This window comes from Medicago sativa, chromosome 4 (assembly GCF_051527215.1).
Source record: "Medicago sativa cultivar Bolivia chromosome 4, Bolivia_mono, whole genome shotgun sequence".
NCBI classification, from domain to species: Eukaryota; Viridiplantae; Streptophyta; class Magnoliopsida; order Fabales; family Fabaceae; genus Medicago; species Medicago sativa.
Window position 1 is genome coordinate 5,676,110 of NC_140752.1, and position 25,050 is coordinate 5,701,159.

The 25,050-nt window shown below is 33.8% G+C and overlaps 1 non-coding gene across 1 annotated transcript; it reads left to right on the plus strand.

Moving 5' to 3' along the window:
* The first annotated feature begins 3,990 nt into the window (after positions 1-3,990).
* LOC146925740 (small nucleolar RNA R71) lies at positions 3,991-4,096 on the plus strand. The gene has a single exon (XR_015009226.1). It is a non-coding gene; the product is annotated as a small nucleolar RNA R71 (small nucleolar RNA).
* Positions 4,097-25,050: the final 20,954 nt, after the last annotated feature.

A 25,050-nucleotide genomic window follows, 5' to 3' on the forward strand; every position in this document is an offset into this window, starting at 1 on the left:
GAATTCATCACTCTTCTCGAAAATCCTCACAAAACCGATCTGTTCTCAACTACCACCATCGTCACTGATTTTTTTTCTGTCAATTCACAAACTGGAAATTCGTTCTAATCATCACTGGGATATCAAAACGTGCCTCAAGCAACTACAAGCGAATTGGAACAATGAATCAGAGCAAGGGACGAAGCTGAAGCCAAGTTCAAAGGGAACAAGTCACAAAACCGAATCGGCGAAAAAGTAGAGGAGCAAGAAGAAGCGAAGAAGTTTTTCGAAGAGCAATTTCTCCAGATCCTAACCGATCAAAAGGAGGTAACGATTGTTTTCAATTTTGTTCATTCTTGTTCTAGGAATTTCCGAAAGTTGAATGCTAGATCTAGGCTTCCCTGTCGATTATCTTTAAAAACCATGCTCATTTTTGAAACGAGGACGAAAAAGGATTTTAGAAAGTGTAAAAAGTTTTGAAAAAAGAGGAGTTTTAAAACTCCGGCACGGTGGCGCCACCACCGGCCACCGCGCCGGAAAATCTTTTCACATCGGAGAAGATGAAGTGTGGCAGCGCTGGTTTTAGAGAGAAGAGAGAGGGTTTGGTGTTAGAGAGAGGAAGATGGGGCTAAAATGAGAAGGGAACCGGTTCTTGAGGTTATATAGGCATGGGGCGGGTCGGTTCAACCCATACCTGCCCCAAACCCGATCCAGTGGCCACCAGAGGCCAAAGTTCCATGCTTTTGCTCTTTGAACCCCCCATCCCTGTGTGTTTCTTGCTATTTCTGCTGTTCATACCCCCCTGTTGTGTAGATTTTCTTGGTAAAAGCTCCTAATAATTTTTTACGTGTTCTTTAACTTTTCCTTAGTATTTTTTGTGGTTTCTTGCATGTTAAAAGATTGTGAAAAATATGTGAAGAATATTTTACAATGTGATCTAATACTTTTGTTTAATTTTGGTGCGAATTTTGTTAAAAAGATTTTTGTAGCTTTTGTGAATCTTTAGTAGTAATTTTAGCTTTTTAAAACCCATCTTTTGGGATGTGACTTCATGCTGAAATCCACTTCAAGACTATGTGCAACCTTCTTGTGCTTTTGGCTCACTTTTTCTTGTAAAACCTTGTGCAATTTTGAAATGATTTTGGCTCTTGAATTTAGCACATAATAGTGACTTTGAATATACATTTTTTTGAGTAAGTTGATCTCTTGATTTTGTATATACTTGCTGTTTGATTTGGTTTCTTATCATGGATTTTGTACTTTGGGAATAATGTGCGTTTCTTGTGTCAAATAAAGTGCAAATAGGCTTGAAAATACTATGATTGTATTGCATGCTAATGTCCCTTAATTTCTCACATCATGATGGATTTAAAACCTTTGGAATTTTACCATTAATGTGAGGATTATAGGCTTTGGTTTTGCCTTAGGATTTTAGTAGTTTTCAAGTACAATTTTCATCATGTTTTTGGTTAGTTTTTTTGCCTATTTCCTTGTTAAGTCCTAGCCACTTTACTATGCCCTTTTGCTTGTTTCTATTCCATTCTACATTTTACACTACTAACCCTTTTTGTTTCATGTTTCATAAGCATCTTATCTTGCATTTCCATTTCATTCCTTACATTTTAAATTGTCATGCTAATAGTTAGAATGTAAAGCTTAGGAATTTTGTAATATTTTACTTTATGCCTTTAAATTTCTTGCAAGACCATAGAATGTACCTAGGCCAATGATGTAATAAGGACAATGGACTCTAATAATGTACACCGACACAAGCACCGACACATGCACACACATCACTTTAGATATATGCTTAGGTTATGCATGTTTAGATGTATGTTTAGGATTGTATGTTTAGATGAATGCTTAGGATTTACACTTAGAAAAATCAATTTTTCCAAAAAAATATGAACAACATCACTCAAATATTTTTCTTAATAAACCTTGGGATCAAAATCCCATTGAATTTTCCTTTTCTTTTCTTAAACAAAAATCTTAAAGAATTTTAATCATACTTAGACCTTTTTGCAATTAACTAATTCCACCTCACTCTTTTCTAATCTCATGCCCTTGAGGCCTCTCTCCCTCATTCTTCAAATCCCAATTTTCAAACTTAAAATCAACCAACAAAAACAAAAACATGTTTTGGAAGAGAACTACGGTGGATTTGATCCCTTAAACGGGTACGTAGGCAAGGAACAAAATTCCTTCAATTCAAATAAAATAAACATTCAAACACATTCTTCTCCCTCCAATTCTCCACTTAGAAACTCTTAGACATAAATAAATACTTTCAAATAGCATTTAAAAATAAAGCGCGCGCGTAGAAATTCAAGACGGTTCCTATAGGATACTATAGTCGTTATGGGTGCCTAACACCTTCCCGTAACGAAAACAACTCCTGGACCTCGATTCTCAAGGGTTTTGCTTACTTTTTCCCTTCCCAAGAAAAAATAAGATATCACCGGTTAAAAATGTTCAAACGTAATCAATGTTTGACACCCGAAAACCAAGATAAAACACTAGAATGAGTGGCATGTCTTCATCTTCAGCCATATCTAAGACCACAAAATCTGCTGGGAACACCAAGTCATTAACCTTGACTAGTACATCTTCGAGAACACCGAAAGGATAAGAGATTGACCGATCAGCTAAAGTTATGGTCATTCTTGTTGGTTTTGGTTCCCCACACTTAAGCTTCTTCATCATTGAAAAGGGCATCAGGTTGATACTTGCTCCCAAGTCACATAAAGCTCTCCCAATGTCTACCGGTCCAATTGAACAAGGGATAGTAAATGCACCAGGATCCTTCAGCTTAGGTGGCAGCTTCTTTTGAAGAATAGCACTACAATTTTCAGAAAGTGCTATGTTCTCATCATCCTTAGGCTTCCTTCGTTTGGTTAACAAGTCTTTCATGAATTTAACATACAACGGCATTTGATCGAGAGCTTCACCGAAAGGAATATTCACCTGAAGTTGTGAGAAAAGTTGCATGAACTTTTTGAATTGACCTTCATCCTTTTCTTTCTTCTTTGAAAGGTGAGGGTATGGAAGCTTCACATATGATGGAATAACTTGTGGTTTGTCTCCATCCTTCAATATTTGACTCTTCGACTTCCTCAAGATTGAATCTTCATCAATTAACTTCTCACTTTTTTCTCCCTCTATTTTTTTCTTCCTTTCTTTTTCAACTACTCCATGATCATCTTCTTTTTCAACTACACCCTCATCATTTTTTTCAACTTCACCATTCTCCTCCACCTCAACTACATCATCAACCTTCTTTGGAGCTTTTGGAACTAAAGGTGTCAAAACCTTTTTGCTCCTCAATTCAATAGCATTACAAGACTCATTCTTAGGGTTGTCTTTAGTGTTACCTGAGAATCCGCCTTTACTTTGTTCAGCCAATTGCTTAGCTAATTGCCCCAGTTGAGTTTCAAGCATCTTCCTAGAAGCTTCATTGTTCTTTCTTTCAGCTTCTTGACTCTTCTTCATCTCTTCAAAGTTGCCTTGAGTCATCTTCATGAAGTTCATCATAGTTTCCTCAAGAGCTGATGGCTTTCTTTGTTGTTGTTGAGGAGGAGTAAGCATCTGAGAATTCAAAGCGTTGTTATTTGAGTAACTGAGATTTGGATGCTTGTTGATACCTGAATTGTAGTATTGGTTTGGCCTTTGATAGCCTCCCATGAAGTTAGCTTCCTCACTTGATCCTTCTGGTACACATTCACCATTTGGATGTTCTTCACCACATAGATCACATTTGATTGCAGCCACTTGTTGTTGCTCATAGCTGCTTGGTTAGCAAGGATAGCAGTTTGTTCACTCACCCCAAACACTCCTCTTTCTTTCTTCTTAGCTTCAGCACGATACTCATTTCCAGCCATGTTCTCGATTAAAGTTTGGACTTCATGATCAGTTTTGCTCTTGAGACTACCTCCCGCGGAAGCATCTAAGAACATCCTAGTGTTTGGTGTTACCCCCTCAGTGAAGATTTGGAGGTATTGTTTCTCGGTGAACTCATGATTAGGGCATCTCTTAAGAAGCAAATTGAATCGCTCCCAAGCATCATATAATGATTCACCTTCTCCTTGCTTGAAGTTAGAGATCTCCATCTTCTTTTCCCAATACTTAGACATAGGGAAATATTTCTCCAAGAACTTCAGCTCTAACTCTTCCCATGTTTGGACAGTCCCGTTTGGTATTGTTAGCAACCAATCTTTTGCTCTTCCCGTCAAGGTGAAAGGAAATAGCCTTAGTTTCTTTTTTGCTTCAGTCACGGTGGCTGGTTGCACACAAAACTCACAAGTTTCAGCAAAGCGGCTCAAGTGTTCATGAGGACTCATCGCTTCAGTCCCATCGAATTGCTTGTCCCTCAAACCGTTGAGGACAATTGTCTTGATGTCGAAGGCTACGGGGTTAGCTGGCTGAAAAGTATGGGTCAGTTGACCGCGATGAGTGGCTAACCCGTAGTCTCCTAGCTTAGGTCTCGGTGGTACAACTCCTTCACCTTCCATAGTTGCAGATTTAGGAGAAGAGATCGTTTCAGATTCTGTTGAGAGTGGCTCCGGTATTTGTTCTCGAACACCCGGTGGAACGGACTGAGCTAACCTTTGCGACCGGACAGCTTTCCGAAGTGCTCTAGCAGTTCTTTCAATTTCCGGATCGTACTCTAAGTCGTCTGAGCTCTGTTTACCTCGCATAAACAGCAAAATACCTTAGTAGCACTGCACAACGCAAAGTAATCAAGTGAATATGAAAACAGAAAAATAAAAATTAAAAACAGAAAATTAAATTGCAAAAACCCTAAATTATAACGTAATTGCCTTGTTGAAATAAATCAACAGTCCCCAGCAACGGCGCCAAAAACTTGATAGAAGTTTGGCAAGTGCACCAAATACTATCGAAGTAGTAAAAATATCGATCCCACGAGGACTGTTTTTAACTTCAATAATTCAATTGCGTTATAGAAATAGGATGTATAAAATTTATTTTGTTTTGCCACTAGGCAGTAGATTTGATTTGATTTTAATTAAATCAAGAAACAGAAAATAAAGATTTGTTAAGAAAATATGGAGAGAGATGAGATCAGATCCTTCGAATCCTCTAAGTTCCCCTAATCGGTCTACTGCACCTATTTGTTATGAATCCTTTTCTAATTTACGATGATTAACAAAATAGCCCTAATCAATCCCTTGAGTTAGGACCCTCTTCTTAAACTACAGCCCCTAATTCCTTAGGTGGTCTAATAATTCTTGAAGGTTTTACCGAACGTTAACCTATTATCACTAACAAACGATTATCTATTCCTAGACTAACCCTGTTTATTAGAACAATTCAATTAGGTCTAAGTCGAAAGCCATGGTCAGTGGTCATTCGTTCTCACGAAATCAAGTTATATGTGATCAAGATATAAAAAGCATTAAGAACAATTGAATTGAATAAACTAGAATTGAATTCATAAACAAAATAGAGTTTCACAGCAACATGTGTCAATTAGGGTTACAAAGATTCATCTCGGATCTAATCTCTAAGAGATTTAGCTACTCATAATCGAGTTTACAAATAGCATAATCAATGAAATAATTAAAACATACATGAATTGGTAAAAGGATGAAGAAATCGCCCTTCTAGCCGTCTCCGATGTCTCAAAATCGTACTTTGCTCTCCAAAATCGTCCCTCCTTTTCTTCTGGATGAGTGCAGTATTTATAGAAGTCATGGGCCTGACCCGTCAAAATCGCGCCGCGTCATGTATATAGGCGTGCCGCGATTTCCCTCAAACAGGGAGGATGTAATTTTGTTTCAAAAATCGTAGCACGGCTTGAAATTGGCGTGGCGCGATTTCCTTTGAACAGACTTCAATATTTAAGCTTTTTGCACTCCAGAACAGTATAAATTGCATGAGAACTCTATCAAAATGTCACAATAAGTCCTAAAAATTACGTAATGACAGCATGTCATCATTCAACTTTCACAAACCGTTGATTTTAACTTCCAAATTTTTAAAGGGTAGTGTAAACTTGTGCCCTTAGGGCACATGTTAAGAAACCTAAAAGAAGAAAAACTTTTTAAAATTTTGTGCATTCAATTAATTAAAAAGTTAAAAATTAAATGCAATGCACACATTCCAATAAATTATTTCTATATTTGAATCATTAACTTGTGCCTTGAGGGCACAAGTTAACATTTCTCATTTTTAAAATAGCAGTTTTGATTCCTCAACTTAGCCCATTTTGTAAAAGTTAAATCCTCCTTGATTTTGATTAGATCAACACATATGTGAACTCCTAATTTAACGACTCATATTCCACATGTGTAATTTATTATTTTGCTAAATTTCACTCTTTCGGCCCATAACTTACACAATCCCGGGATTTTGGCCCACAATACTAGCGTTGACCAAGTCAAAATCAATGATGGCGTCACTTTTTCAAAAGGAGCTAAGTTAAGGGGGCAAAAATACCATTTTTAATGTCGGGGGCTAAAATTGCTTATTTGTGAATTTTGGGGGGTCAAATGCAATTTATCCAAAAAAAATAATAATTTATGAATATGTTTAAAATGCCTTAAAATCTTTTTTTTTTGGGTCATTCTACCATTTTGCGCCTAGGTGCAATGGATCTGTTGAAGACATATTTTGGGTTTGTTGTTTTGCGCTTGGGTGCAAATGCGCAGCTAGGTCTATAAAAAGGCAGTTTCAACACAATTTTAGTTGTTGAGAAAGGCAAACCTAGAGAGATCAAAAGAGGTAACATTTAAGGAATCAATCAATAAGATAAATGTTAAAAGGTTTTTGGGGTAGATTCTAGGGTTTGAAAGTACCACTCAAACACCTTGGGTGTGGAACTATTGAGTCTCTTGGTCACAGGAAGATATTCAGAAAAAGGGTAGAAGTTATGGTTTATGGTTGAAAGCTAATTTCTTGTAAACATTTGGTTTCTCTTTGTAAAAAGTTCATTGATAGTGAATTAGAGAGATCTCTCTCCGCCAAACGTAGGTCAATTTCTGGCTTTGTTATTTGTGCTTGTTTAATCACTTTTGTTTTGGCTCCTGCTAATTTTTGCTCCACACATCAAAGTATTAGTGTGATTTTTTATCTGAATCCACAACAATATATGAAATTTTTTGCTCCACACATCAAAGTATTAGTGTGATTTTTTATCTGAATCCACAACAATATATGAAAGAGAGTACACCCTTTTGGACTGAATTTTTTGTTTCATTTAAACTATTTTATCATTTTTATAATATCATTTAACATATCAATTAAAAAATTAGTTAAATTCCTTTAAAATATGAAAAATCCAAACAATAAGAAGAGCAATCCACAACAATAAGAAAAATATTGAACTTTATAAGAAAAAATCTTGATTTAATTTTTTTAACATTTATTGTGAATAAAAGCATGGCCGTTCTTGGGGGAGCGCAACCTTACAGTCTACACAGTCGGGCCTCTAAAATATTAGGGCCTCAAAAAATTTATTATTTGTATATGTCCAATGACCCTCATCCTATCATTTGATGATAATTTTTCTTTAGGCACCTAGTGAATTTCTCACAAACACCTCATATTAATCCAAATATACCTTCAATGAAAATTAATTATTGTTCGTGTCATTTTCTTTCTTACATTCCAATTGCTAATTAATTCTTCTTCTTTGCTAATTTGTTAATTTAGAATTTTATTTGTTAATTTCTAATTACATCTTAATTTTATTTACTCATTCAACTTCAACTCGATGAAATTGACCAAAGCAGTCAGAAAATATTTATGTTATTGATTTGAATATGGATTTTTTTTTTGTAGTTAGTAATAAATATGACTATTTTATATGTTTATAAATGTTATTTATAATTTAAATAGAAGATTGGCCTTTTAAAAAAAAGTGTTTTTATTTTGTTTTATTAGGGGGCTCATTTTTACTAATGTTGTTGTATTTTGTCCAATTTTAAAAAAAAATACATCAATTTTTTGACACATTTTTAATTATATTTTGTTACATTAAAGTATCGCTCAATTCATTCATGTATAATATATAAGACAAATACGAAGTTACTATTATACTTGCAATTTTTTTTTTTTATAAATGAAAGAGATGCAAAGAGCACCCTTTCATGTCAATAGATAGATAAGAGAAGAAGTACAAGAAAGAATAGGGGGACTAGGTCTCAACCTTTTCAAAAGGAAATAAACCTAAAGTCATGCATTCCCAACCTATTCCTAATTGACCCCATCATTCCCCCCCCCCCCCCCCCCCCCCCCCCCCCCCCCAAAGAGATAGGGATATCAGAAAACCAAACTAAGTCTTTAGAAGGTAGAGATAATCCTATATTAGCAAGACCATCAGCACAAAATAATAATTATTCTTTATTGGCATAAAAAGACCTATAAAGTTTGAGAAACTAGATATTATATTGTAGAATAATGAGGCCCTTGTTTCTCATAATAACATTTGTTTCACCGTCATGATAGACATAAACCCTTGTAAAAGACTATTTTCACCGTTATGATAGACAAAAACCTTTATAAAAGATTAACATGTTGATGACCAGATTTTTCCTGGATCAAAAACTAGCGTGACCATCCTCATGACTAAGGAAAATGGATTTTGTTGGAAATAGTGAAAAAAATTGGGAAGAATGAAGATGTGATGGTGAGGGAAACAATGGTTCGTGTCTTTTTTATTTATAGACGAATGCATTAATTTCACACGAGAAAAGCTCACCGTCTTCATTAATTTTGGTCAATTTCGTTGAATAATATAGTCGTAATTCAAATGATATTTATAAAGTTAAATGTATCTGATCTAAAATTGAGACAAATTCTTTTGACTCTTTGAATATCTTTTTTCACATATATATTATGAAAAGTGATAAGTGAACTTGACGTGTGTATTTTATATATAAATATTTCTAAAATACCATTTTTATGAATGATTTAGCAAGTGTACTAGTTCGTCGAAAAGTAGTAAAATTTATAAAGTTCTTATGCACAAGGATTGCATAATTTCAACTTTGATAATGTACAGGGGAAATGGTTTGGTTGAATTGACTTAAAGAGGGAGATAAAGACAACTAGATAATTGTATATTACCTTCTTTAAACTGTTTGGGTAACTACAAACTATGGATACATCTTGAACTGATTACTCAATTTTAAGACATTTGAACAAAATAGTTAGGTCAATGTCTTGGTTACTGACACTTTTCAATTATCACTACTCCCTTATGTCTTAGGTGAGTCCGTAAGCCTTGAAGGTTCAAGAATGCCAAATAAGTACACAAACCATCTTAATATATAATACAAAGGTTCACAATGCATGGCTAATATGAAAACCCTAAACCTAATTCAAATCTCACAATTACCTTTGTGTCCCCCACTTTAATTAACCCTAATCCTGCCTTTTTTGAGAGGTTTAAAAAATCTTTCTGAAAAATGTCTCTGCAGGGAGTTGAAAAATCTTTCTGAAAACTACTCCCTTATGTCTTAGGTGAGTCCGTAAGCCTTGAAGGTTCAAGAATGCCAAAAAAGTACACAAATCATCTTAATATATAATACAAAGGTCCACAATGCATGGCTAATATGAAAACCCCAAACCTAATTCAAATCTCACAATTACCTTTGTGTCCCCCACTTTAATTAACCCTAATCCTGCCTTTTTTGAGAGGTTTAAAAAATCTTTCTGAAAAATGTTACCTTTGTGTCCCCCACTTTAATAACCCTAATCCTGCCTTTTTTGAGATGTTTAAAAAATCTTAAAAAATCTTTAATGTCTCTGCAGATTAACCCTAATCCTGCCTTTTTTGAGAGGTTTAAAAAATCTTTCTGAAAAATGTCTCTGCATGGAGTTGAACTCGCAACCCATTGCCTCCATCCAAGCACTTTGACCACTTGACCAGTAGCTGTTTTAGTGTTATAATATTGCTTCCACTAATGCATATCCTATACCAAACAGACATTTTAAAAGGCAATTAATCTCTTTTCCTCTCCTTCCCGACTTTAACGTTATACGGTTATGAAGTCATTTTCTCCCCTTATTCATGCAATCTCAACCCAGAAATCAGCCATTTCCATCCCTTTCTTCCCCCTTTTCCTTCGATTTCTCTGCAAAAATATGATTCTGATGCATATTTCGTCCATGATAACTTATTAATGGTATGATCACTAAACTAATTTTGATATCAATGCTATTTTATTATTTTATTCATTTTGATTTTCTGGATAGTGATTAGGGTTTCAAAATTTGGGGATTTTATGATTTTTCAATTCAATTAAAATTGTTTCTCAATCCTTGAATTTTCAAATATACAGTCTTCACGTTTTCTGATATAGGTTAGTGTCATACCCTAATTTTGGACCTAAAAATACTTGTTCAAAATGTTTTCCATCTCTGATATGTGTCTATTACTATTGAGAGATTGCCAATTTGCTATTGTTTTGCCCTGATATTTTACCATGCTTTATCTGCATATTTTACTGTCTTTGTTTTGAAAATATTTTCAACTGTATATTTGTCTGTGTTTTCTTGCATTTAAGGCCATCCAAAAGGTTTTTCTTGCACTCCAAGTCATTTGAAGTTGTCTCTGATCAATTGCATATTTTTCTGCATTTTATTTCAATATTATTTGCAAAAATTCATGAAAAAGGGTATTTTAGTCATTTCCTGCATTCAAACTCATTTTAATCCCTGAAAATTGTCTCTGAGTCATTTCAATTTGTTTGTATAAATCCTTGTTTCAATTCCATGTTAAAATCCATTTCAAAAATTGCATTTGAGTCATTTTGAGTCAGTTTAGCCCCCAGGGGCATTTTGGTCATTTCACATGAAATTTTGACAGAGAGAGGTTACTTTAAAGTACCTCATTTTGTAGTTGGTTCATTTTAGTCCTTTTTGTGTTTTTTAATTGTTTCACTTTACGTTTTTTCCATTTTACCAATTTTATTCCAATTTTATTATTATTTGCATTTTAGTCCTTCACAGTCTTAAAAATTGCATTTTAGTCCTTCACAGTCTTAAAAACTGCATTTAAGTCCTTCTGGTTTTAGAATTGTTTTTTAGTCCTTTTTCTTAATTGCAGATTAGTCCTCCAAGTTTTTAAAAGTGCAATTTTTAGTCTTTTCAAATTTTGCAGTTTAGTCCTTTGAATTTCAAAAATTGCAGAAAGGTCCCAAGTCAGAATTTCAAGTCCAAGGCCGAGCCATTTTAGTCCAGTACAGGTGTCAAGAGCTCATTGGATCAAAAATCACAGCTGGCCTATAAATACAAGCCAACTCATCACATGTGTCAGAATCAATCAATAATCAGAAGCCACATCACACAAACACATGACCATTTTCTCTCTCTGTGCGGTTAGATCAAAGTTCAACAGAATTGAAGAACATTGTTGAAGTTCATCAAGAACTTCATCAATATTCATCATCACCAGAACCCTAACCGTTTTCCAGATTCACAAAAACAAACACAAATCAACAAATTCAACACCAATTCCATCGTTTCATCACAATCCAGAACATTCATCCCCAAATCTAAACCCTAAATCTCCAGAACAAGAAATTGAAGCAGAATTAAACAAATTCATCACAGTTCTCAGAGATTCGAAAGTGAATCTTCATCATCGAACCGAAACAACTGCAATTCAAGCACAAATTCGTCACCAAAACGACGAATTTGTACTATCACAGTTGGGAAGAGTGAGAAGATGAGAGATCGAAGCAAGGTTTGAATCGGTGAAGAAGAAAAAGAAGAACACCGATTTATTATCGGTTCAACAACTTACCAGAAAGCTCACGTGGATCTTTTGTTCGAATCTCCAAAGTTCAAAGAGATAAATCTTTAAACTCACCGTTATTGTCCAGTTTTCATTCGCATGAGTGATATTCTTCACTAATCAGTGTAGATCGAACAAACACGTGAAGGCTTATTTCGAAAATTGTTGAAGACCTTGAAAAATAGTTGAAACCGTAACTTCAAATGTAGATCTACACCGATCTAGTGAGTTTTAAGAAAAAAGAGTTATATATTCTAAGAGATGAGAAGACGACGAACACAACGATGTAAAAAAATTCAGAAAAAACATTCAGGTACGGCGGCGCCACCGGCGAACCACCGTACCTGCACCGTTGTACTCGTCGGAGAAGATGAACGGAGAAGAAGAGAGAAGTTGCAGAGCTTCTCTCTCTAAAACACTTAGAGAGAGAAAGGAGAAGAGGAAATGAAACCAGACCGGTTTCAAACCTTTATATAACCAGTGGACCGGTCTGGTTCACTCTTGGTTCACTCCTGGTTCACTTTTCTTTCAATCTTCACCGTCAGATCTAGGTCTGATCCAATTGGATCAATCCAACGGTCCCTGAGCTCTCCTGTGTGATCCGAATTCGTATGTTTTGGGCTTGGGCATCCAATTTGTTTGTTTCTGCGTTTTTTCTTATTTCCTTGCTATGTGTACCACTGTTTTTGCTATGTGAACCCCCTGCCTACTTGATTTTCATGCAAAAATTCCTAAAAAATTTATTCAATGTTTTCTTGTTATTTCCAATAAATTTTGATGTGTTTTACATATTAATCTTGATAAAAAAATACATGAAACTAAGTTGTTCTTTGGTAATTCAATACTTTTGTTAATTTTGTTAAAAATCTTGCTAAAAAACTTCTAAAATTTTGTGAACAACTCTTGTGATGGATTTGGATACTTAGGACTTGTTTCTTATAATATTTTGGCATGATAAAAATGGATAAAAATATATGTGAATTTGCTTGTGATTTTTTTTTTGGGTGCCTTTTGTCTATATCTGTGAAGTTTTTTGTATGTTTTGATTCCAATATCTTGTCTCATGATGATTGATACTTGATGAATAAATTTTGTGATATGTTTGTCTTTAGTTTAGTGTATTTGGTACTGTTTGTGATGAATGGTGTTAGTTTCTTGTTTTGCAAGTCATGTAAATAATTGTTTGTGAAAATAAAGTGCCAAATGTGTCTAAAAATGTATCATAACTCTTGACTTGAATATGTTCTTATAATTCTCACATTATTGCTGTAATAAAACCTTTTGAAAAATTGTCATGATATGAGGGTTATGGGTCATATACTTGTTTTAATATTATGATAAATTTTAGGTATATTTTGCTACCTTTATGTTAAGAGTTTTGTTACTTCTTTGTCAAGTCTTTGCTACTTTGTTTAGTGTTCCTTTTGCTTATAATTTCTATTCTATTATGCCTTATGCTACTAACCCTTTCATTTCATGTTTCATTCATCCATAAGTATCTCATCCTTCATCTTATATCCTTAGCTTGTATTTTTTGCACTTTAAATTTTGCCAAGACTTAGCATGTATAACCTTAGGTTTTCTTGTACTTTATTTTAGGCAATTTAAATTCTTGCAAGACCATAGCATGTAAACTAGGGCCTATGTAAAGGACAATGGACTCTAATGATGTACACCGACACAAGCACCGACACATGCACACACATCACATGGTTACTTTAGATGTATGCTTAGGGAGTACATGCTTTAGATGTATGCTTAGGGATCACGATACCTAGAAAATTCTCTTTTCCAAAAAATGTGAACAACTTCACTCAAATAATTTTCCAAAGAAACCTTGGGATCAAAATCCCATTGAATTTTCCCTTTATTTTCTTAAACAAAAACCTTAATGAATTTTAATCATACTTAGACCTTTTTTTTGCAAAATAACTAATTCCACCTCACATTTTCCAAATCTTATGCCCTTGAGGCCTCCCTCTCTTATTCTTCAAAATTCCATTTTCAAAATTTAAATCAACCAACAAAAACAAAACATTTTTTTGAAGAGAACTACATGGAGTTTGATCCCTTAAAAGGGTATGTAGGCAAGAAGTCAAAACTTCTCCAAGTCCAATAAAACAAAAATTCAAGCACTTTCTTCTCCCTCCAATTCTTAACCTAGCAAACCCTTAGGTGTAAATAACATTTTGAAATAGCATTTAAAAATAAAGTGCGCACGTAGAAAGTAAAGACGGTTCCTATAGGATACTATAGTCGTTATGGGTGCCTAACACCTTCCCATGACGAAAACAACTCTCGGACCTCGATTCTCAAGGGTTTTTCTTATTTTTCCCTTCCCAAGAAAAAAATGAGATATCAAAGGTTAAAAAGGTTCAAACTTAATCAATGTTTGACACCCGAAAAACCAAGATAAAACAGTTAGGATTGACAATGGTTATAATTTCTAATAGTGATTTAGTCCTAAAATAGGGAAAATTGCCACCTCAACGTATTTTTGTTATTGTATCCTTAAACACTGCTTAGGTAGTTTTTTTTCAGCCTGAACACACGTGCAAATGTTGTTCCTAGAAAATAGCCACGCCAAGCATGACTGATGTGTAGTGGCCTTTCATAAATCCTTGAAAATATAGTCTTGACCCTGAACACGTACAATGTTGTTGCTTGAAAACCCTTGAAAATAGCCACTCCAACCATGACTGATGTGTAGTGGGTTTAGATAAATCCTTGAAAATAGCCACGACTCCAAGCATCGTGGGTGGTTTTTCATGATAACTTTCAAATTCTCACTATCTTCTTATAAATAGGTGTCTTTGTTGTTGCCCTTCATGTTCTGTTTTCCATAATCTCATAAATCATTGAAAATAGGTAACACTCCAAGCATAACTAATGTGTAGTGGGTGGTTTTACATAACTGACTCCCCCTTTATAATTCACTCATATGATGAATCCTTGAAAATTGTCACCACTCCAAGCATAATAACTGATATGTTGTGAATCACAATTTATTTATTTATTTGTACTCACTAATATGAAAACCCTAAACCTAATTCAAATCTCACAATTACCTTTGTGTCCCCCACTTTAATTTCTTTTTCATTTTCCAAAAACGTTACTTTATCTATGTCATCTCTTTTTTCTCAACTTTAATACACCATTTTTTTTTCATTGTTCCATCTCCCTCTCTCTCACTTCTCTGTTCACTATCACCATTCATTATCCACACCATCAGTGCAGTAACCAAACAATAAGTTATCACGCTGTATCCATCTGTCATCACTAACCAACCGACAATATATTTAATGTCAGTTTCAACAAATGAAACACCTATATCTGTTAGTATATGGTGGAGATGGTTCTCATATTTTGGATTGCGGCAAATTTTTGAATCATTCAAATCATCCTAAATACAATGTTGTTCACAAGGAAATTTTTCGTAATGTACCAGCATGATTTGTTCCCTTTTTTTAAGTTGTATTATTATTTTTAACATTGTATTTGCACAAATAGATTATGAATTAACAGTATAATTGAATATTTTGTTTGCCATCAATATGACCCGTGCGGCAGCACGGGTGCAAGATCTAGTTATTAGAATATGTTTAAAGTTAATAACAATTGAAGGATTAAATTAGGTCAAACACCAAAGTTAGGGTTGGTAATCAATGAGATTTATATCAACTTACGAACATTCGTAAACTCATAAAAAACATTAAGTATAAAATTAACCGAATAAAATACCAAATCAATTAGCTAAATTCATGTGATAATTTAAAGATACATGATCAAACAATAACATGAAACTTCATCTTTCATGACCTAACCTAGAAGGAATTAGCCACTCGTGATGCCTAAACATAAACTAATGAATTCGAACCAGAAAGCATAAGCAAAGGATCATCAGTTGATGATTCATTGGCTTATGAATGGCTCCGATCGTTTCTAATATGCCAAAATCGTGTTTCTATTGTCGTCAGGTCGTCAATAGATGTTTTCCACCGACCTAGGTGCTTGCCCTATATAGGTGAGTTAAAACTATAGATGTGAGTTAAAACAAAATGCAAACACCTCGTATTCCTTCATATCTCATGACGTGGAGCTCATATCCCGCGATGCATGATAGGAAGTAGACGATTCTTCTTATTTCATTCTGAATCCACAATGCGTGGCTCGTAACACGCATCACGATTTAAGTAGTGGCTAACTCCAATTATACTCTTCCATCTTGACTATATTTCTTCTCACCAAAATGTTCGTAACAACTATTCCCCAAGAATCACTAAGCATAAACTTGTAAAAAGCTTAACCAAGTCACAAAGTTGTATCGTTCAGGTGGGTTTCCATGGTTTTAAGGTTATTTTCCTTTTTTTTTTCTTTTCTCTTTCATGATTTTTGAATGAATCTTGTACAAAACTCAACTAAAATACATTAAGACCACTTAATTTAACTCTAAAATGACTCAAACTATATACTAAAAATCCTATATGATTTCCTGTTATCACAACCCCACACTTGATTTTGCTTGTCCTCAAGAAAATATACTTTGTTAATTAAAATTCACAGAAAAATAACACACCTCCCAAAATGATAAAAATACCATAAAATAATTTTACCTCTCCCGATAATGTATTTATTGGTGTCTTTTGCATTGTCTTGCTCAGAATAGTATGGTTCACCACATTTCAAATCAATAGGTCTAAAGTAGGGCTGGAAATGAGTCGAGTCGAGTCGAACTTGTCTGAGTTCGACTCGACTCGTTAAGATTTGGTCCGGCTCGAAACTCGACTCGAGTTCGTTACGAACTTTTATTTAAGCTCGAACTCGACTCGGCTGAAGTTCGCAAATAGTTCGGTTCAGCTCGTTAGGTTCATTTCTTTTCTCAATTCATATAATTTAAAAATCATTTTTTTTAGATATTTGACGTTTTAAGATCAAAGGTTCAATATCGATAGTGCACATGAAGATCAAAGGCTAATTGTTGTTCAACATTCATAAAATTCAAATGATTTCATTTAGTCATGTTGTCCAAGACTGACTATGTGGTTGGCTCTATTCTTTTTGTAGAAAGCATACAATTTTCTAAAATTAAATGTTACCAGTTAAAGAACAAGACCTTTTCTGATGTAGAACATAGAGATAATGTATAATAGAAAGTTACAAATCAGCTGACAAGTATTCAAGAGCCTTTCCACTTCCAATTTACCAATTCCTGAACAAACAAATGAATACCAAAACAATCATTGATAGTTGCAACAAAACACAAATTGTTACAAAGACAACCAGGCTGAGAAACAAACTGTATTTCACATAAATTTTCTTAACTAGAGACCTATTCTTGACACTTGATTCTCTATATGAAAGGAATGATTATGCTAGATCCACTAATATTTTCGTTGAGACCAAATAAAATGAGGTAGAGCAAACTTTTCCTATGAAGTTGAGTGCCAAGATAACCAAACCAACTAATGAAGAGCAAACAATGTTGAAATAAAATACAGATGGCGAGTTTCGTTGATGAATTTCTAAAGGATATGTAAATACTAGAGAGACAAAAGAGAAGGTTTTTCTTTGAAGGGAAGAGAAGGAGAGGAAAGGTTTCTCTTTTCATTGGAAAGGAGAATGAAGCCGTGAATGTGTTTTGGGAAAAGGAGAGCAAAGGTTAAAGAATTAAAGCTAGCTAGTCAAATTTTTGGTATAATACAAGTTTTAAAAAAGAATTTAATAAGTCAACAAACCAACATAGATATTTTTTTTTACGGTAAAAAAAAAAGTTAAGATAATTTTTTTAAAAGTGTGTGTGTGTGTGTGTGTGTGTGTGTGTGTGTGTGTATATATATATATATATATATATATATATATAATCGAGTCAGTTCATGAACCAAACGAGTCGAACTATATATAGTTCATGTCCGGCTCATTTAATTAACGAACTTATTTTTCCAGCTCAAGTTCGGCTCATTTGGTTCATGAACCAAGTTCAACGAGTCAATTGTCGAATCGAGTTTCGAACTAAATTCGGGTTGGTTCGGTTCATTGCCAGCCCTAGTCTAAAGGAAGTATCATAGAGAACAACTAAAACACAATCTTTTTCTACCTAAACCTACTTCCTTATCATTGAGTTAGAGTCGCCTTTTTGTCGATATGCACATGCCACTTTGCCATACAATTTGAGAGCCTGCAAACGCGAATCAAAGCGCGCGCGCGCACACACACACACTTGTAGAGTACTTTCACGGGTTATAATTTAGCTTAGGTAATAGGCGGATCATTCTGAAAAGTAGTGTTAAATTGAAGATAGGACTCTACTACTTGTTCTTGATTTATTCAACATTTCCACAATTAGCAAGAAATTGTGCGTAAATCAATTCAGAATGGGTACAAAGAGAACATTATTATTATTTTTTTGTGAAGGGACCAAATTTAAAAGTTTGTGGTATTTTTTCCTTTATTTTTTCTTTTTGAGAGACTTATTTTGATGATGTCTCTTGGTTCTTTTGTACCCAACCCCGACTTAGAATGTTGCTAATTTCATAGGCAACCCCATACTTAGTTTTCAAACTTAAGAAGGTATTTCAGTTCTTCTACGCAACTCCATAGAGGGTAAACAATTCTGAAGGTCTCAATCGACTTATATTGTGGTTTGTCATCGGAAAAAAGGGACTATGGATGAAGGCTCAATTTCAGTTTAGGAAATATATTATAACATATAATGTGGCTTGAAAAAGACTCTAGTTATCAAACAATTGTCTCTGTGTGTGTACGTACAACCAATAATCATGTAAAGAATGAACAAAAATTAAAGAAATGTACATATGGATGGAATCATTTCTCCATAAATAAAAAGTAGACAATGAAAGTAAACATTGCATTTATATATTTGGCTCAAGTATTCATTTGCACTTCTGAGTAGTGATTTTCAAAAATATTTCCACTAACTTGTTCAAAAAAAAAAAATATTTCCACTAAAGTGGAACATTTTATTTTGGCATTCATATCAATCAAACATAAGTATTAGAAAACTGAAATTTCTAATAAGCAAGCAATATCAATCAACACATCAAGTGGTGTAGCTAAAAAACAAGAAATCAAATCAACACTATCTAAGAATAAATGAAATAACAAATTGAATTGAAAAAGCAATAGAAGTCATGGGAAGACAATGTAATCCTCCCTTCTCCAACATAAATTTTTGCTTGTGATATTACTAAAGAAGGTCTTCCCAAAATATTCGGACATTCTTCAATTCCCTTCATACTCAAAAATCTCAAAGTCAACAAGAAATTATAACTTATCTAGAAGAACAAGCATGTTTTCCACTCTCTTAAAAACTTTCTTGCATGATCCATCCGCCAAGGTAGCAAAAGTTGAGATTTCACAATATCAAACCCTTCTAGTTTTCTAGACAAAGATAGTGAGATCAAGTTGATACTAGAACCAAAGTCACATAGAGCCTCCTGGAACATTGCTGATAACACATGCTATTACTAAACCCTTATCTCTTTTATTTTATTTTGTTCTCAAATAAGTAACGCAAATTGTTTGGACGAAACGACAATCCATGTAGAGACGATGCTCTACTTATCACTTTATTACTTGATAAACGATTTGATACACTTACCTAATGTTGTTTTTGGATTTCCAAACTGTTGTATTTGGATTTCCAAATTCTATTATCTACCGAAGTTGTTACTAGGTTGAGTCACGATTAGGTCGCTCTCTTTAAGACGTTTCGTGGCACTACCCAAAATTGTGCAAGGTAGACTATCAACCACGCCGCCTCCAGGATAAAACAAGCTCAGCTACAACTGTGCGGTAACTATTGCACCGTAGAAAACCGTTCGAGAATTACACCTTCAAATATGGTACTAAGACCACTCTTTAATATGATATTATTACCATTCTATTATGGTGCTAAGACCACTCAAATATGGTGTTTCCACCATTCTAACCTTTAAGTTCTCCAAACTATCAATATGGTACTATGACCACTCAAATATGGTGTTACCACCATTACTCCTCAAATAGAAAAATATTGTTATAATATTTATATACCGTTAAGATCATTCTTGATTCCGACGGGACATTATTATTCCAAATAGGGACTATGATCTTAAAAGTACTCTTTATTCCGAAGGGACATATATTACCGAAGGGACTATGTTTTTAAGACCATTCTTAATTCCGAAGGGACATTAAACAGAAAAAGGGACTATGGTCTTAATAACACTCTTAATTCCGAAGGGACAGTAAGGAGTAGAAAAAGGATAAGGACTTGTTAAACAAGTCGAAGGAGGGAGAAGAGAGGAAAGACTCGTCAACACAAGTCAAGAAAGGGAGAAGAGAGAAAGAGTTCCCGACAACTCAATGAAACTCTTTGGTGTGTGGAATGCACTGTGTGAGCTCTCTATTTATAGAAAAAATTCACAACTAATAAGTGAGAAACTTTGGGAACAAGTAATACATTATTTTGTCATTAAGTAATTCACATATTAGATCTAGTACAACAATATCTCAATTGAATAGCAAAATATATTATATTTAGTACAAAAATATATTATATTATGTACCAAAATATATTTCAGATCAAGCACTAAAATATATTAGATTGCCTACCCAAATATTTCAGATTGTGTTCCAAAATATTCTAGATTGCGTTCCAAAAATATTTTAGCAAAACTTGGGGACTAAGAAAGCACTTTCTAATAACGATTAAATTAATTATTTAATTTATCGTTTCCAAATAATAAAATATATATCAATATATATTTTTCTCTAGTGCTTATGTACCCCCATTAATTAGAGGTACACCCCCACTATATAAACACTACTAATGTGTGTGTTCCATCCGACGTGAGACTTCCACTTTTTTCAATTCACACAACACTAGTTCTACCCAACATGGGAATTTGTGTTTAGTCTTTTTACTCAATTTCCACACATGTTCCAACACCTAATCCGACCATCAGTAAACCTTAATTCCTGCCTCACATCTTGCTACCTTTGATGCTTGCTGTTTGGACTGGGCCTCCATCAACTTTTTAGTCATGGCTTCGAATTGGCTAGCCATCAAAATGTTATGAGTGTCTATCTCCAAGGTTCCTTTCTTCTATGCAACCCGGTCATTTTGGTTCTCGTACTCATTTTGTGCCATGTTTTCAACAAGGTTTTTCACTTCAACATTTGACTTTGTCTTCATGGTGCCCCCAATTGAGGTATTTAACAACATCCTTGTTTGCGCTTTAATCCCTTGTGTGAAGATTTGCATATGATAGAGTTAATCGATGGCATGGCCTGTGCATATCCCTTGAGTACTAACTTCGAGAGCTCCCATGCATCATTCTCCTTTAAGAAGCTTTACAAGAGAACTATTTCACTGTTCATTGAATTATTCTTACTAAACAAGAGCATCCATCAAACCCCTAATTCAAGTTGATGAAAATTGAAGTATCAATGGTTTGAGTCACACCATATTGTTAAACTTGGCTCTTTTTCAGATAAATTATCATCTACACCCTCCGGTCACTAATATAAGCAAAAGTTTGATTTTTAGATTCATTCATTAAATGATGTATGTAGTCTTTATTATAGATTACATACGTCCGGAGGGTGTACTTATATTATACTCCCTCCGTCCCTATATCTAAGCACTTTTTTGATTAAAAATAATATAAACCCTTTTCAAATTACTAGAAGCATTTATTATTATTTTTCCTAAACATACCCCTAATTAATACCACTAACTTATCTTGAAATATGAAAAGTCAAATTTAATATACATACAAACAAAAGACAGTTTGGTAATATTAACACACAAAATAGACACATTAATTGCACGGACAACTTTTCTTAAAAAATGTAAAAGATGCAAAGGGAGGTTAGATATAAGGACGAAGTAGTTATTTTAGTTAGTACATTTTGTGTTTGTTGCGAGACGTATTAGTCTACTAAGGTCCTAATGTTATCCTTGGAGGGAATTTGTAAATGAGTTAGGAAAGTTAAATGTCCACTTAATAATGATAAAATATCTATTACACATATATAAATAAAAACTTTTACATCATAAAATCGAAGATAATTTTTTTTTTGACCGAGCAATGTGTGGGTCTTATTCTAGTTTAGTTTATTTTATCAAATACAAATTTAATATTTTCAATAATAATATAGCAGTCTGTACAATAGTTTATCAAACCATTTTTAATAATTGTAGTCCCTTTAAAGTATATTTGTTATGAAAAGATCCCATATAAAGCAAAGCATGATAAATAATTTATAGAATAATAGTGATTTGAGCTAAATAGAAGAGTAAAGAAGAGAGTCTTTTGTAAGCGATTAATTTGTTAGGAGGAGGGATGAATTGTTAGTTAGTAGTAAATATTGATCCTAAATTCTTTCCTAATACTCTTTAACCTCTCAAAATTATATGAGGAGTGATATGGGCCTTCTCACTTTAACACTCACTCTCTTATTGAATGAAATTTATGTGGGTACCACACTTTAGAAATGGATCTCATATAAAGTGGTGAGATTCACATGGATTTCACCAAATGGAAGAGCGAGTGTTAGAAAGTGTGTCAGAAAAAGAGTGTTCCTACCATTGCTCAAATTATATTAATGATAAAGCATTTTAAATAGGACAGTGTCATCAACTTCAGACCCATACGTATGTACATACATATATGCATGAACACCTTATATAGTAGAGATGTACTCTTCAGCGATGTCCACGAAATTTTAATTAGTGGGTATGAGGATGTTTGAGTCTCGTCGAAAAATTGATTCCTCTTGTTGAAGTCAGTTCTGATTAAAGTTGTTTTGTTAGGTTATGAGGGGAATCTAGATCATCCACATTAAGATAAAATTAATTAACCCACTTGGATTGGTCTAGTGGTATTGGCCTGTGACTTGAGAGTGTGCACCTCCTCAAGGTATCAAGTTTGATTCTCTCCAAGTCTATTTAGGTGGGACAATTTAACTTCTTCAAAAAAAAGATAAAAGTAATTACATAAACGACTTTTTTAATTAATGTATCAAAACATAAACTACGTTACATTCAATTCATTCTTAATTAAAATCAATTCTTCAAAATCAAGTTTCACCATCACAAAACTAAACAATCACAAAATTGTTTGAGTAGCTTCCTTTACTGCTCCTTTGCATGCCAGCCGAACAATGTTACTCTCAAAGTGTACCTCTTTTTCTATTATTTAGTCTTTTAATAAACAAACCATGGGAATACTTTGATATCTGTTGTTTGAATGATTATGATAAATATGGTTTAGCCATCCTTTTTCAAATTTTGAGAGTGATGCAGGACCACATTGTTCATGTGATCCCAAACGGCTCAACATAAAGGAAAATGACTTTTATTAAATTACAATATAAATAATTTAATGTATTTCACTAACTTGATCAAAGAAGCTAGCTAGATGCATTCCTATCTCTAATTTGGAATGTTACTTTAAGTAGTGTGCCACATTCTTTGAACATGCACCCCTCTTGCATAATTCCTTTGTCAAGTTTTGTTATATGAAAGATTTGATTCACTCATGTAGTCTATACACTTGACCTACGTACGGTTAGGCTTAGGTTAATTGGAAAAATCCTACAACAACTTAAGATTTGATTCCTTTTTTGGTATGTAGATTGTAGTCACCTTCTACTATCTCCTAAAACCTACGTACGGTTAGGCTTAGGTTAATTGGAAAAATCCTACAACAACTTAAGATTTGATTCCTTTTTTGGTATGTAGATTGTAGTCACCTTCTACTATCTCCTAAAATAACGAAATTATAAAAAAGAAAGAAGCTACTAGAGGATAATTGATTTTTATTTTAATTGCTGAAAAAGTAAAATGAATTAATATATATAAACTAACCCATGCACAAGTGATGCAAAGATTAGGCTATAAAATAATTGAATGAAAATCTCAAGAACAAAATAATGTATTATATTTGGGAATGACCTATGGGTTGGATAGTTCTTTTAGTTAGTTCAGTGGGAAGTCTCTATTAGGGGTGTTCGTGGTGCGGTTTGGTTCGGTTTTGAGGGTAAAAGTCACCCGAACTGCAAGATAAAAAAGCTTGCGGTTTGGTTCGGTTCGGTTTACTTTAAAAATAAAATCCGAACCGAAACAAACCAAACCAAACCAAACCAATGTGGTTTGGGTTGGATCGGTTTGTGCGGTTTTTTTAGACAATACAATCTTTTGTTTCCAACATTAAAATCAAGTTAAAAAGCGTAAACACAACATATTTTCTGCAATGTTTTAAATTTCATCAAATATTACAATTTCATTTTCATTTTACAATGTTTCCAACAACATAAACCAAGTTAAAAACATGGACGAAACATAATCCTATTTAGTAAGAAATGCAAAAGACTAAGATTTAATCTTTCTCTAAAATTTCAAATAGCACATAAATACATTTTTAAATAAAAAGCAAAGAAAGAATCTAACAAGAGAAAAAATATGTCATTTTATAAAGTTTCCATTTAGTTTCTATGAGTATTGGTCTAGGTGAGATATGTTTAATCAACATTTTTCTTATGTTGCGGTTTGGTTTGGTTTGGTTCGGTTGGTAAAATGAAAACCGCAAACCAAACCAAACTATGCGGTTGAGCAAGAAAATGACCCGATTACATCCGAACCAAATGCGGTTTTTTGCGGTTTTGGTTTGGATTGGTTCGTTTTGCGGTTTTTTTTATTGGATTGGTTCGGTTTTGAACACCCCTAGTCTCTATCCTTATCCGGTGGATATATATATATATATATATATATATATATATATATATGCTGACCAGAGGAGTGCTATGTACATTTTCTTTTTAACACTCATTTTAATACTCATTCTTTTATCAGGTGAAATGCATATATGTATCACGTTTTGAAAATAAATTTCATATAAATTAGTGAGACCTGAGGCTTTGTTTGGGAGTTTGAAGGGGAGAGTCTTGGAAAAAAGGAAGGAGCAATTGGAAGAAATAGAAGACATTGGGAGGAGAGGACTTTGGAGGTTAATTTTTTACTCATAATAAAAAATCCCTCTCATTTGGGTGAACTCAAAAATTGCATTGGGGGAGGGTTTTGGGGGGATATGGAGGGTTTATATGAATTTTTCAAATTCAATCTATGTTGTTATAATATTCTTAAAATTAAAAGTATATTAATCATAAATATTAGTTTATCATTCTCTAAAGAACTGTTCTTTCAAAAAATGTGAATTTTTTGACCATTTTTCTATATATTTCCAACCCTCCAAAGCCATCCCCTCCCTTCTCCTCCAAACTCCCAAACAAAGCCTAAATGA